Consider the following 16,290-nt stretch of genomic DNA (forward strand, 5'->3'; position numbering starts at 1 on the left):
AGTGAAAATAGGTTGGAGAGAGCACTGGTTGTCCAAACATGGGCTCACCATGGATGTGTGCAAGGTTGGGTAGGATTACTTTGAAATGTAATCCAAAAGTAATCAGATTACAAGTAATCCATGTATGTACATACATACATGTAATCCACATGTATTCTTTCAAAATAATCCTACCCAACCTTGGACATGCGTGGGTGGGAATGTGCAAAGTAAATGAGACAGATCTGCACATGAATGCCACAAAAGACAATGGGTATGAAAAATGAATTATTGTAATTTGGTTTAAATGGGATACATCAAGTAAAGCATATCTTCCGATCTCAAAGTACTACTTACTTATTTAAAATGAGTGTTCATAACAGGTTGATGAAAACTGAGTTTGGTTAACTTATCATAATTAATTTGTATGTTAGCATTTACAGTGTTGACGAATCCCACATTTGTGAGTCACCCACTCATATGCATGGTTTAAACACCAATTTGTGCGTATATGTACTGTTTGTGAACGAGGCCCAATGCAAGTGGGACTCCTCATCTGAGTCTCAGTGACCCAAAGTCATTCCAGTGGTACCCAAGGATCCTCTAATGAGACCTAGTACCCCACTATAGACATTCAGTCACCTTGTTAACCCCAAAATGTGAATCAGCTGCAAACTGTGAATTATCCGCAAACTGTTAATTGCAAAACATGAATAGTGAAAAATATCTCCCCAAACTTGAACGCAGGTCTCACAAAACATGAATATCCTTCATGAGACACACCTTGTTTTCAGTTTAAGTAGTTTACGGATTTCATTTTACAGACTAATTACTTCAGGAAATCTTGATCATAAGCACTATCACCACAAAAGTGTTTTTTTGGGGGGGGCACTGCAGCCAGTGAGGCAGTGAGGTGAGACCCAAGCGGGCTCTCACTTCTGGTGTGAAGCGCCTGGCCCCACTGGGCATGACCCTTTCCAGGGACAGTGGCAGGTGAGCAGTTTGACTGGAGCAGTACACCTGTCAAAGGGTGTCAAACTCAGGGAGGACAGAAACCTCCCCTGGAGACAACATTTTTGTGGTGATAGGATTTGCGATCAAGATTTCCTGAAGTAATTGGTCCATAAACTGAAATCTGTAAACTGCTTAAACTGAAAAAATGTATACATGATGAATGATATTCATGTTTTGCGAGACCTGCGTTTAAATTTCAGGAGATATTTTTTTTCTGTATTCACATTTTGCAATTAACGGTTTACGGATAATTCACGATTTGCAGCTGATTCACATTTTGGGGGTTAATACACCTTATATCAGTGATTACTGCATCAGTTCTCACAACATACAGTAAGACTCTGTGGTGACGATTGCAAAGAAGAGAACACTGGACAAACTACTGGACATTATGGACAATGTCAGTCACCCTCTGCACACCGTCATCAACAACCAGATGAGCCTCTTCAGCCACAGACTGCTCCTTCCCAAGTGCAGGACCAACAGACTGAAAAACTCCTTTGTCCCTCAGGCCATCACAACTCCTCACTCAGGGGGAGGAGGAGTAACAGGAAGACAGAGGACGGGAAGGAGAGGAAAAGTAGTTACCAAGTAAACCATCCATCCATCCATCTTCTACCGCTTAGTCCAATTAAGGGTCGCGGGGGGCTGGAGCCTATCCCAGCAGTCATAGAGCGCGAGGCGGGGTACACCCAGGACAGGACGCCAGTCTGTCGCAGTGCCACAAACAGACAAACAAACACAGGCACACCCACACACACCTACGGACAATTTTAAAGACTCTAATCCACCTAACCTGCATGTCCATGGATGTGGGAGGAAACCGGAGCACTCGGAGGAAACCCACGCACACACGGGGAGAACATGCAAACTCCACACAGAAGGGCCACGGGAATTGAACCCACGACCTTCTCGCTGTGAGGCAACAGTGCTAACCACTAAGCCACCGTGCTGCCCCCCCAGTAAACCAGTGAGCAGAATTTCTGTTATTTATATTTGTATTTACATTTTGCAAATTGTTTTTTTATTTTTACTTTTGATACTTGGTGTGCTTCTTACCCTGTGTGCTGTCATACAATGTTGCTGTAACCTCAGTTTTCCTGTAGGAGTCTTCCCAAGGGATTAAGAAAGTTCTGTCTAATCTAATCTTTCTGTAATCTAAAACTGGAAGCATCAGAACTCTAAAGACTTCAGGAGCAAATAAAAGCCCAAAAGGGCAAACAAATGCACATACATGTCCAGAAATACATACACCAAAATGTTGACAAAGTAAAAGCCAAACAATTCTTCCAGACATGATACCCCAAACGCAACCACACAACAAACAAACTCAAAAAACCAAAAACAACGTGTAATTCCCCAAGGAGGGCTGTGATCTAGAAGATAAACATAACATAAAATCAGTCACTCCTGTCATGTGAGGTGTTTGTATTTCATTAAATGATCAGCCAGCAAACCACATTTTCAAATTCAGAATAATGCATGGGGGTGGGGGGGCAGAGAGAGAGAGAGAGAGAGAGAGAGAGAGAGAGAGACTGTCTATTCATCATTGATCCACTGCAGGACTGTGAGTTATGGCCCCCCGCTGTCACGGCGCCTGCTCGGAGTTGGACGCTTCACCTCGCCACTGTAAATTTAAGGAGCGGATTCGATCGTGCTGACTTCTGGTTTCCTGACACAGTCCACACTACACCACAGTCTGCAAATACCGGATTCGGGATTCCTGCAAAGGTCTGAGCACACGGCTGAAGAACAGGCGATCCAACCCGCTCCGGACGCGCTCTGTGATGACACGGCGATGCGCACGGAGCGCGGAGGGAAGAGACAGGTGAGGTGCGGCTGATATTTAAAACAGGCTGTGGACGCCGAGCCACCGAGGGAGAAGACAGGACACCTGCAGTCCCGCGGTACCTGCCATCTGGAGCGGTGAGTGAGCCAGAAGGAGACGTGGAGGTGTGTGAGGAAGGATGAGATGGACAGGTGAAAAAAAAAAAAATACAGTATGTGTGCGCAGTTCGATCGCATCCACCAACCGCGCTGCTGCTGCTGCATTTCTCAGTTTGGCAGCGTCTGGACCTCTGTGGACAGACACGAACTGTTCTTTGTGTCTGCTGCTCCAAGTTTGACGCCTCTTTTGCGCGTACAGCGCCAGTTCTTCTCAGCAAAGCGCAGCGCAAAGACAAGCCGCAGATTCTCATTTAGATCACGACCTGTTCCTAAACGTTGCGTCCTGCAGACCAGCACCTCGCTCCTGTCTTAATTAATGAGCCTTTATTAAAATAAAAGTCAGAATGTCAGGTTTAAGAAGCCCTTTGGAAAAATATTATACGTATACCTGACAGCGGATTATACATGATATAATTCCTGTAATCTCATTTTTTTTTTACTTGTAAATATGAAAAAGAGATTGATAAGTGATTCAAACGTAGATTAATCAATGCTGTACAAGGGCGTAGATATGGAGGTGGATCCCCCCCCCCCCCCACACACACAATAGCAAAATGAAATAATTACTTCAGAAAATACTTCAAAGCTTTAAATTGGTTTAAAAAGTGAGACAGCTAATTCAGGAAATGTTTTTTTCTTTCAAAGCAAATTATCCGCGCTTCCAAACCACTTCAAACACCAAATGAAACAGAATAATTCACTGTTTTAAAGTGCTTCAAAAACTAAAATAACTCGTGCTTCTCAAACCAAATCAGTATTTTTAAATGTTATAAAAGAGAAAAAAAAAATTAGTTGGTTAAGAAATTGATTTACAGTTGTGGAATGGTGAAAATATAAAACAAAACAAGATATTTAGAAATGATTTGTTGTTTCAAAACAGTCAAAATAGTCAGGTCAGGGTGGATCAGGGGGGCACAAGCCCCTGCTGCTGTCTTCACATCCACCACTGCAATGTTTCCCAAACACTCAAAACAGCAACTGTTTAATGTATTGAAACATTTGAAACCTTAAATTAAACATAGCATCAGAAAAAAGATTGTGTTACAAAATGTTTAAACACCACACCAGTTAAATAGTTGCTGAAAAATGATTCACAGTTTCAACATACTGTAAATGTGAAATGAAAAAGAAAATTAGCAAATGAATCAATTCGAAACACTCTAAACAATGAATGAAAATGATTTCATCAGGAAATGATACACTATTTTGGAACACTGGAAACAATATATTTGGCATTATTTTACAAAATAATTCAGTGTTTCAAAATACACAGATCATCAAGTGAAACAATTTTTCAGAAAATTGTTCACTGTTTTGAAACACTTGGAGCACCTAACTTTGACATTGTTTCACAAAATAATGCAGTGTTTAAAAACACTCAGATCAAATGAAACAATTTTTTTCAGAAAATGGTTCACTGTTTTGAACAGTCCAGTCTCACGTTTGTTTTTTGTTTTTGTCTTTTTTCGTCGTCCCGTCACGAAATGATTCAAATTTTCATGACGGTTTTTTTAACTCACTAACCCTACTCCTACCTCCAACCCTAACCTTAACCATAACCACCCCCCAACCCCCACCGCTACACTTTTAATTACATGCAGCCATCATGGACTGAATTAGAATGAATTTGTGCTTCCATGATGAAAATTTAGCACTTTTGTGACAATATGACAAACCAATAGATTCATGTATATTTCATGCTGCTGAATCACGACAATCCGTCAGACTGGGTTGGTTTTGAAACACTTAGAACACCTAAATTTGACTTTGTTTCACAAAATAATCCAATGTTTAAAAACACTCAGATCAAGTGAAACTTTTTTTTTAGAAAATGGTTCACTGTTTTGAAACGCTTGAAACACCTAAATTTGGCATTGTTTCATAAATTGATTCACTTAGTATGTTAAATGAAACAGTTGCTTCAGAAAATGATTCATATTTGAAACAGTAAATTAAACTATTCATTTTGTAAATGGTGGTCTACTTAAAAAATATATGAAGCAGAATATGAATGAATTGACAGAAAATGTTTTGCTGTTTTGAAAACATAAAAATGCTAAATAAAGCATTTGTTTGAAACAATAAATGAAGCAATTGCTTCCAAAATTGGTCACAAATTTGAAACAACAGAAAGTAAGTTTGAGATTTAAAAAGATTCATTATTTCAAGAAATTCAAAATGTTAAATATTTGCTTCAGAAAATGATTCACATGTTTGAAACACTAAATTAAACTATTCATTTTGTAAATGCGACCTACTTAAAATATATGAAGCAGAAAAATTAATGAATTACACAGAAAATGTTTTGCTATTTTGAAAAACTAAACATACCAAATAAAACATTTGTTCGAAACAGTAAATGAAACAATATCTTCTGAAAATTGGTGGCAAATTTGAAACACCAGAAACTAAGTTTGCCATTGTTTTTACAAATCATTCAGAATTTCAAGACATTCAAACTGTTTAAATGAAATAGTTACTTCAAAAAATGAGTCACAGTTTTGAAACATTACAAACACTAAATCAACAATTCATTTTGAAAATATTTCCTATTTCAAAGCACATGAAGCAGTAAAAGTTCTACAGAAAATGACTTGCTGGTTTGAAAAATTAAAATAATAATAATAACCAGTTTCAAACTACTTGAAATATTAAGTAATTATTTCAGAAAACACTTCAGTGTTTTATATATTTTTGAAACACTATAGCAATATTCATTTGGATGCCAGAGCCACCAGATTACCACATATTAATTTATGGGTGCATCGCTGGTGCAATAACCACTTCACTTTAGATGACCAATGACTAAATTACAGTAATAATGTAAAATGAAGCCTTTTATCTAAAATGTGGTGCAGACTCAAAACTTTCACTATACACATTAAATTTTGCAGAGCAATATAAATTCTGCAGTGATTGCATATGGTCCCACTCCAAATAATGTTAAAGCAGCTCCATTATCATATACATGAACTCCATTATTGTTGATCAACTTGATTTAGCACTGTTAGAAGTGGGACCATATGTGCAGAATCTTATCTTACGTAGCAAATTTTACTGCATATTCACGCTGACATATGGCCCGGTTGAAATCCTCAGTCCCAGCTGTTCTGCATCAGTCTAATCTGATGTATTCCACCTTTATTCTTGACAACATGACCATCTGCAAAAAAAAAAGCTGTTCAGCTTCACAGTGGAACTCTAACGTCTCCCAGCTGCTGCTGCTGCCTCTGACAGACAGATAGCAGTCAGGCGGCGAGTGTAAACTAGAGAAAAAGAAATGACAGAAGACACAGAGTGAAGGAGCGCTGAGGAAGTCTGAGCAGGCGTGAATGGCCTCCCTGTTATCCCCGCTGCCCACACAGACCGCCACACAGCAGCCGTGTGAGCAGGTGCTCACCCCGGCACACAGGGAACAACAGGTGCAGCCACTGTTTCCCCTCAGCCTCCCTCTGCAGGGCGGCGTAACATCACACACAATACCCAAATTTATTCCACAACCTCACAATCCCGCCCAAAATCCACACCGACATGTTGGACTAATTGGGCTGTGGAGTTAATTACGCCACAGTTGAGGCGGTATAAACAGGATTCAGCATTAAGAGGGCCTCGGGGTGACACTGCCGCCCTAACCATCTTCTATTGATCACACGGGACCCCCGCTTGTGTCAAATTCACAAACAGACTAGCAAGAAGAGAACGAGGGCGACAGTGTCACGTAGCAGCCGCGAACAAAGAGAGTAAATCACAGGCGGACTAATGCGATGATGCTGCCGAGGAGCATGAAATAGACAAGGTTTTACGAAGAGAGATGTTACGGAACAGATTATGTATTCCTGTCGTCAACAAAATACATTAAGTCATCAGAGACAAATTGCTTCTCTTTTACTTCCGCTACAACGTGAGGAACACAGAGTGCCTCAAACGCTCGCTAACGCCGTTAGGCTCTGAGATGACAGCAGAGGGGTAGTTAGCAATTTCAACTGTATTTATCTCTTTGAAGAAAATGTTGTTGTCTCGTGCCACGCAAGAGATAATTTTATACGCAAGGCTACGTGTGCTTGTTTGTTTCTTTCGGAATTGTCTACTGCTTTTATTTACAGGGTAGTTTTCACTCAGATTGGAGATGCCACCCACCCACCCACTATCTGATTATTTGTGAAGGAAAGTCTGTAGGACTGGGGGTGGGGGGAGGGTCGGAGACAGGATTATTCAGCAAACCTACGTCTAGGAATTTGTATTTTTTGCACAGAAGCTGACGGTGTCTTTTTTTTGTTGCTGTGGTTTGACACAAAGTACCCAGTTTGTCTGACAGGAGGCCAAAATCAACACCAAAGGGGATGTTTGACATTTTTCAACCTGGGCTCTATTTTTAGAAGGTGGGGGTAATCTTTTCACTCAAGACAAAAACATAATTAATCTGCACTTTATTGATTTGGAACACAAACACAGTCAATGGGCTAACCAGCTAATTAAGGCTAGCGGGCTAATTAAGGTAATGGTATGAGGCAGACTCACAATCTCAGTGAATCACTCCTTGTTCATCTGAAGAGGTGAAAATATCACAAAGTGTCTGGTAGCATGGAGAAGATCCCTATATGTGCATGTTTACCTCACTAAATGTAAAGAAACCTTTTGAAAACAAGCGGCTGTTAAGTTAGCCGCTTACCTTAGCCTCACAGTCCTTCCCTGGCACTGCTCTCCACTGACAGTGGACCAGATAAGTATGACTTTTGGCCAGAATTGTTTACTTGGTGATACAAGCATCAGATTTGGTACGAATGTTCTTCATAAATCAGTGTTTGAGAAAAAAGTACTGGCCACTTGAAAATCCAATATGGCGGCCAGGTAGGGATCAGTGAAGAATTGCACAGAGGTCAAAATTTAGAAATGCTCCAATCATATTGAAAAGTATAACACAGTATTTGTCTGATCATAAATATTCCAAAAAGGTATAGTTTGGACTATCTATGACTGAATGTTATGGAGTTATGGGGTAAAAACAGCAAGAATGATGACAAAGGTCAGTTTCAGTTTGTACAAGGGTCAAAAGTTAAAGCTGCTGCAATTTTTGTAAAATGTGATGCAAATTATTGGTTGCATTAATAAGGTTTTTAAAAGGAATAGTTTGCATCATGTGTCATGCTTAGTTTTCACATTACAGGGTAACATATGTCACATGCCTTAGAATCCAATGGACGTTGACAATGTTAGATATTTACTTTGCAAACCAAGCATTCAAAACGTGCTACTGGACACTTTTAATGATCAGAGATGTTACAGTGCATCATGAATCACGATGTTCATATCGTGAAGCTTGTATCGAACCATATTGCTTTTTAGTCATATCATGGTACCATGAAAAGTCAACTGCACCACAGAAGAAATAACAACCTCTTGCAACAGAATCAAAATTGCTTTATAAAATATACAAATAGAGAACAGATAACATCAAAGATTACAATTTATATGTCAGAATCATTTGTGTCTTTAAAGTTAAAACATTCACTACAGGTTACTTTCTTCATTTAATTAGTGTGAGCATTGATGTAATTACGTATCATGATATGTATTGAATTGTGGTAGGTGTATCGTGATATCTAGCGTGGCGCTAGTGTATCGTTACACCCCTAATAATGACATTTTTGCCTGTTCAGTGGTGACAAGAAGCAGTTTGCTGACAGTGTTTTTGGCTTGCCGTGTCCAATAACATCAATGAGACAGTTAGCCTGTGATGGTGTTTGTGTTCTAAATTAGTAATGCACTGATTAATTTTGTTTTTGTCCCAAGTGACCCCCAAAATGTCTAAAAATAGAGCCTCGCTTGTAAAATCCCACAGTTTATATTTAAGAAAGCGTTGATGTGCACGCACAGTGGAGTCACTGTGTCTCAGGGTGTGGCTATAAAGAGCGAACTGTCCTAGTGCGGGCCTCACAACATGGAACTCCAACAAGCATTCAGCAAGATTAAGAGACGGGATGAAACCGAGAGGCATGTTTCCTTCCTGCATCTTCTCAAAGAGTCTTTTCCTGAGTCATTTTTTTTTTTCCTAGGCTTTCCAAAGCACAAGAGTGTAGCTTGTAAAATGCAGTGAGTGGATAGATAGATGAGTTCCCCCCCAGCAGGTTAACACCACAACTCAGTAAAGATGTCTCCAAATTAAAGAGGCAAATTCCCACGTAGGGGGTCCAATTTGGTGCCGTTGCTTGTCTTTGGATTCCGTAACACAAAGCGGAAGAGAGTCGAGGACACCCCTTGAATGGGATGTCTGTCCATTGCAGACTACTTCCCCTGCCAAAGCTGGTGTCCATTTCCTGCTGGGTGGACAGGGACGGAGCAGAAGACGTGTCGTCTCGAAGGACAAAGATAGGTAGTGTGACTGGGAATTAAACCCAGGCCAACATATTTGGTAGCCCAGCTCCTTATTCCACTCTCCACGTGTTCGCCTGATTAAGCTGACTAAAATTGATCAACTATTAAAGCACCAGAACATATAATATACATAATATACACCTCCCTGCCAACTGTTGGACATGACTGGGCTTGTTGCAGGGAGTAATTTTATTGTCACCATGATGGAGATTAAGAGCAGGTGTGGTCTTGAAGTGACAGGTAGTTTGGAAGGGGCTCGTTTGTCAGTTTTGTTAATTTATAAACCCTAGGCGGCCACTAAGGCCACTGCTGCTTCTTCAAGGTACACAGTGTCAAAGTGCCTTTGTGACCCAAACTGGTTCTATTAAAAAATAAATAAATAAAAGCTGTGTCACAAGCTGACGCAAAATAACAAGTAAAATCTGCTGCAAATCAGCACAGGTAATTCTTACAAATGTGGTCCATGTTGCAGGACTTTGTGGATTTGGTTGCTTCGTAACATGTGCCATAATACCCTGCAGTTGTTGTGCAAAAATCTCTCATATATGTAGTGTAGTAATGTGCATAATCAGTTTTATAGTTTTCTGTCTTCAGTCATTTCTCCCTTGAGGAGCAGCTTTTCTTTATGCATCTCTGTGCACAGTCTGTGATCTCTGCGCCTGCTCTAATCTGCAACCATTTGTGCTCATGTGGCTTTGTGCGCATCATGTTCTCAATGCTTCTGACAATGAATCTTTTCAAGAGGTTATGTTAGCCCCCATGCTAATATCACTCACTTTATTTAAAAAAACTGATGTTAAAATTTGTAGTCAAAAGATGCAAAAACATGAAGGGAAACAAAAGCGTGGCCGGCGATTGCATAATGCAAACTGCATCCTCAGCACTAGATGGCAGTGATTCTTACACACTGTAGATTTACAGATGAAAGAGATACTGTAATGATTGTTTTTTCATTAGCTTTTAACCTTTTACAGAAGAAGGGTCATGATTAACCAAATTATTAGAAAAGTAATTGACAGATACATTGAAAATGGAAATAATAGCTGCAGTTAAACATGTGATCTTCCTACACACTCCAGAAAAAGATAAATAAATAAAAAGCATAACCTTTTCACAAATGCCATGAATGTGGCGCTTGACTTTTCAATTCTTTGCGCATAATATATATATATATATATATATATATATATATATATATATATATATATATATATATATATATATACGCATGCGTGCATGTGTGTGTGTGTGTGTGTGTGTGTTTTGTTGAAGATTGTTCTATTTTGCTGTGTTTGCTGTCCAACATATACAAGGAGCACCTACAAGGAAAATGCAGGCTTTAGTTATGGCAGCTTAGCCAGAGGGATTTGGGAGGCTTGTTGTATTGGGAGATAAAGGAGCATCCGACTCCTTTGTCTCTCAGCTACTTGAGACAGTTTTGTCGCCTGATGAAGCTTTCTTCTGTCTCAGCTTTCTTGTCTCCTTCATCCTGTCCGCTCCCACACCCACCCCCTGTGTTGCGGAAACACAACTTTTCTCTTTTAATTATCACTTTCCTTCTGGGAATCAGTCACAACTGAGAGGAGCAAAGCAGAGCAGGAACACAATTATACCTGCGAGGAGGAGAGAAGGCTCCCAGGGGAGGTGTTGTTTCTGTGTGTGTGTGTGTGTGTGTGTGTGTGTGTGTGTGTGTGTGTGTGTGTGTGTGTGTGTGTGTGTGTGGTGTGTGTGTGTGTGTGTGTGTGTGTGTGTGTGTGTGTGTGTGAATGATCCCGTGCAGGAAGAGTGTTTGGAATTTTGATATCTAACTGCATATCGATTAGGGATTGTGAGCTGCGGTCCTCTTTGCAGGCTTTTGACAAAAAGTGTGATACTTACTCTTTGCTGGTTACACTGGAGAATGAGAAGCACCTACAATCACTTTCTGTACCAGCACAAGCAGGGGTGTAGCCAGATATTCGTGGGTTTGGGGGGTGTGGGGGGGTGGCTGTGCAGCAGCTGTCAGCATTATAGTCTTTTAAGAGTTTTGCAAAATTGCATTTTTATTTTTTTTTTTATTGAAGCAAATGGTTCATTCCATGTTTTTTAGCATTTCTTAATTATAAATAATTTTCTTCAGTAAATATTTCATTTCATGCTTCAAGCATTTCAAAATAGTCAAAAAATAGTTAATGTTTTTGAAGTAAATGGTTCATTAGGGTTTTTTCCTGAGTATTTCAAAACAGGAAATGTTTTTCTGAACCATGTAATCCATACTCTCCAGAAGATGTCGCCATCAGTGTTTCACCATTGTGAATTAGTGAGTTATTTTATGAAGCCATTGTTTCAGATAGTTGTTTTTTAACATTTCAAAACAGTAAATCATCGGAATCAAGAAATCCACACCCTACTAAATGCTATCATTATAGTATTTTGAAGTGCAGTTATAAAGCAATTCTTTCTTTCTTTCTTTCTTTCTTTCTTTCTTTCTTTCTTAGTGTTTCAGAACAATCATCATCAATCAGTCTTTATTCCAGACACAAAAGGTCCATAAAAACATATACAATCATACAGAAAAAGTATAAATAAATAAGTTAAGATCTAAAAAAAGAAACTACAGTACATGACATTATTCAAAAAGTTACATATAAACTGTGACACCAATGATTCCATAATCTTGAAGTGAATCTGACTGTGGCAATGAATGACAATGAATGACACCATTGCAGTGTTTTAAGCATTTTTGAAACAGAGTTGTTTTTTGAAGCCATTGTTTTATGTTTTGTTTGATTGTTTTGAGGTTGTTGTTTTTTTTTATATGACAGAAACATTTTCTTAAACATTTGGTTTATTTATTTTTTTTAGCATTTTAAAACACTGAATAATTTTCAAAAGTAATTGTTTCATTGAGTGTTTTGATCATTTTGAAGGAATGATTGTATTGAAGAAATTACTTTATTCAGTATTTCACGTTTCAAAAACCAAGTGTCATTTTCCGAAGGAACTGTTTCTTGAAACCTGAAAGTTCAACTACAATTTGCCAGACAGTACATCTAGATTTAATGTTTTAGTGAAAGAAAATCCTCCTCTGTACCACTTCATCGTGAAGCTGTATAACGGGATACAAAATGCAAAACATGCACTATGCACAATTTCTCCAATCACAGCCAGAGAAGCCTAAAACGTCTTCTAGGTTGTCTGGGTGTCTTGGTAGCTTTCCTCACTCTTCTCCTTCTTGCACATTCACTCAGTTTTGAGAACTGTCTACTCCACACAGATTTAACACAGAGTGTCCTACTGTTTGTATTTCTTCATAACTGATGTAAATAAAGTCCAAGACATATTCAGTGACTTGGAAATGTTCATGTATCCATCCTCTGACTCATCTGAAGAAAACTGGCAATAAAACTGATTATTTACAGGTATTATACCAAAGGGGCTGATTACTTATGCAACCCAGGCTTTTATATTTTTAATTAATTTATATCAAGTTATAGAGATTTGCTTTCAGTTTGAGTCTAAGGATGATCATTTTACAAATTTTTATATTGAGAAACCTGATTTACTTTTTGTATTTGAAATGTCATAAACAAATTAAAATGCATGAAATACCAAGGGGCTGAATACTTTTGCAAGCCGCTGTATATTTGTGCTTCCAATAATAGCTGTTAAAGCCGGTCACATTCATACACGTAAAGCCTGCTACTGTGCTGTGCACGTGCTGGGCTCTGTGCTGGTAGCGTGTCTGACTGTGTGCACTGCATACTCATGTGCTCGCCTCCAGCCCAGAGCTGTGCAGTGAATGTATATGTGCTTACTGCAGTCAAACCCTGGTTAGTAATGTTTGCCCTTGCAGCAGCGTCGCATGCTGCTGTAATGTATGTCTCCGTGCACAAACCACCAAAGTGCATTCATTTTTTTCAAGCCTAAGCTTTTGTCATTCTTGTGTATTACGTTTCTGTGGCCACAGTTTTGCTTCACTGTATATTCATGTGTCCATTATCCACGAGCTGATAACTGGCTGCATCCTGCTCATCCGTCACTTGCTGCAATTTGGCTTTAGGCAGAAGGCCAGATTGGAGAAGAAGTCTGAGGGAAGATGGAGCTCTCTTTGGCTAGACTCCAGTTTTGTCCATCCTATTTTAATTACCTATGGCACTCTCCCAGTGGAATGTCTTTCTCTTCCTCTCTGCTTCTGTATGTTCTTTTTCCTTCTTCTCCACACTCTCTGCTACCATCTTTTCTCTCTCTTTCTCTGTTTGTCATTTACTCACTTCTTTGGGTTGTTCTGTCTAAGCTCGTGCACACACATGCACGCACGCACACATGCACATGACCTAATAGTTGTGCAGAGGAAACCTTTTCATTAGCATATAAATGACCCCAAAGACTCAATAGTATTTTGAGATATTTAACAGCAAAAGGCACATTTCTTGTTCTGAGGAGACAGGAAGCTCTTTTGGGAGATTATCACCTCCACCTCCATGACATAAGGACTTGGCACAATGATTCCACAGCTGGAGTGCATGTGCCTACATGCACGTGTGTGCCATTGCTCTTGTGTGTTTGTGTTGAGTGTGTGTGCATAGACATGTGCATTTGGTTAAATATACATGTTCATTTGGCTCATTGTGAAGTATAGAGATACTGCTGTAATGACCATGTGTCTGTCTGTCTGTTTGTCCATAGCACCATCTCCAAAAAGCAAAAGAAAAAACAAACGACCAAACCAAAAACATGGTTTCATTTTTTAATATACATGCATTCCTGGATTATAGGCCTGCAATACGATCCCAAAGCATTTACCACTTTATAATGTTGCCATTCAGGATACCAAAGAATTAAACATTTCAGGTGTTATTTTTGTCCCTTTCGTAATACGTACACATCTTAGGGTGTACAACGGTATGAGGTCGTCTTTGTTGCATTTTTCTTTTCAAAATTCTACACACATTTTCTTTTGGGGACAGGTCAGGACTGCATGCAGGTCAAACTAGTACCCCTACCCTCTTCTTCCACAGCCATGACTTTATAATGGGTTTTGCATTGTCTTGTTGGAAAATAGACATCACTGGAAAAGATATCGTCTTGAAGGCAGCATATGTTGCTCTAAAATTGGAATGTACCTTTATGCATTAATGCTGCCATCACAGATGTGTAAATTACATTTGCCAAGGTCATTGACACAACCCCATACCAAGACAGACCCTGGTTTTTGGACTTGCTGCTAACAACACTCTGGGTGAGCCCTTTTGTCCTTGGTCCAGAATACTTGGCACACATTTCTTCCAAATAAGATCTGGAATACTAATTCATCTGAACAAAATACACAAAGTCATGTGTTGCCAATGTGGTTATATCAGCTATTGATGAATGACGTTTCTTGATGCAGTCTCGTCTGAGGGATTGGAGATTACTGTTGTGCCCTTTACGCACTGAAATTCCTCCAACTTCCTTAATTTGTTAAATGATATTATGCTTTGCAGAAGCAGAAATATGCAAATCCCTTCCAATCTTTCTTTGAGGAACATTGTTTTCAAGCATTTTAATAATTTTCTCATGCATTTTTTCACAAACTGGAGATCCTCTGCCGATCTTTGCATCTTTACTCCCTAATGACTCAGCCTATCATGGATCGTGATTTTTTACCAATTCATGATTACAGCCACTTGTTGACATCACCTGTTTGAAATAACACAGGTATTTATTTATTTATTTATTTGGAATGTGCTGCAAACCTGAAATTTAACATTTATTTAACCAGGGTAGTCCCATTAAGATCAAGACTTCTTTCTCAAGGGAGACCTGGACAATTCTGAAGTTTCCAATCCACCTAACCTGCATGTCTTTATTTGTGCAAGGAAACCTGAGCACCCCGAGGAAACCCACGCAAACACAGGGAGAACATGCAAACTCCACACAGAAAGGCCACAGGTCGGAGTCGAATCCATGACCTTCTTGCTGTGAGGCAACAGTGCTAACCACTAAGCCACCATGGTGCCTTGCAAGAATTGAAGTATATTAACTTGTGCAATGAAAGCGACCACACAAAACATCAAATACCTTGGTCATGCTGTCTGTAATGAAATCATCATCGACCTCCATCCGTCATGGTTGATAATGGATTGCGCCCAGTGGTGGTGGTAGAACATCTTCTGCAATGACTGTGTCAGCCAATCCTAGAGTGCCAGTCTCTGGAGCAGTCTCTGCTGATGAAGTTTGAAGCTCTGTTGGTGGATTCTGATGCTTTCCTTTTCTGTTGTGCTATGGTTCTATGCTCGCTGCGGTCAATCTCTGCAGCCTTGACTCTACTTTTCACCAAGTGTCTTCACTTTGGGTGGTCCAAAACTGCCGCTTTCCATGTCTCTGTGTAAGTGTGGGCTGATCTGAGGTCCCTCTCGCAAGTGACATTGAAGTGGAGGAGTGGGCAACCTCTTGATCTTTTGTAAACAGCAAGCTACCCACAGAGAAGGTCTTTGGGGATGCGCTCATTGCACATTCTTCTGATATGGCTCAGCCACCATAGTCTTCTCTCTGTCAGCATGGCTAGGATGATTGTGGAGTTGGAGTTCAATTGTTTGAGAACCTTTCTATTGGTGACCTTGTCCTCTCACTTAATGCCCAAATTCTCCTGAGACATCTCACGTGGAACACATTGAGGCGCAACTCCAGGTAGGTGTAGGTTGTCCAAGTCTCACTGCCATAGAGTAGTGTACCAAGAACACAGGCTTGGTATACCCTCACTTTTATGTTGAGGCTCAGGTTCTTGTTGGTTCAGACTCTGTTGGCTAATTTGGACATAGTCATGGATACTTTGCCAATTCAGTCACATGAGGCATACAGCCAGTACATTCTGAGTGCTGATCCCAAGCCTGGGTGAATGAGTAGGGTTGTGTGAGGAAGGGCATCTGGCATGAAACAAACAAACTCAACCATGCAGAGAACAAATCGAATTTCCATACCAGATCAGTCGAGGCCTGGGTTAACAACGACCGGCAT

At 39.8% G+C, this 16,290-nt stretch overlaps 1 protein-coding gene across 2 annotated transcripts in view; it reads left to right on the plus strand.

The window, feature by feature from the left end:
• Positions 1-2,421: 2,421 nt before the first annotated feature.
• The window catches only part of sema6ba (sema domain, transmembrane domain (TM), and cytoplasmic domain, (semaphorin) 6Ba), a 96,400-nt gene continuing 82,531 nt past the window's right edge, over positions 2,422-16,290 (plus strand). The window contains exon 1 of one of the 2 annotated variants that reach the window (XM_034182395.1): positions 2,422-2,919. The gene's annotated coding sequence lies outside the window, so the exon portion shown is untranslated. Of the gene's footprint in view, positions 2,920-6,649; positions 6,842-16,290 lie in introns of those variants that run through there. The other variant, XM_034182396.1, reaches the window with a different exon arrangement.

This window comes from Thalassophryne amazonica, chromosome 12, assembly GCF_902500255.1.
Source record: "Thalassophryne amazonica chromosome 12, fThaAma1.1, whole genome shotgun sequence".
In the NCBI taxonomy this organism is placed as follows: domain Eukaryota; kingdom Metazoa; phylum Chordata; class Actinopteri; order Batrachoidiformes; family Batrachoididae; genus Thalassophryne; species Thalassophryne amazonica.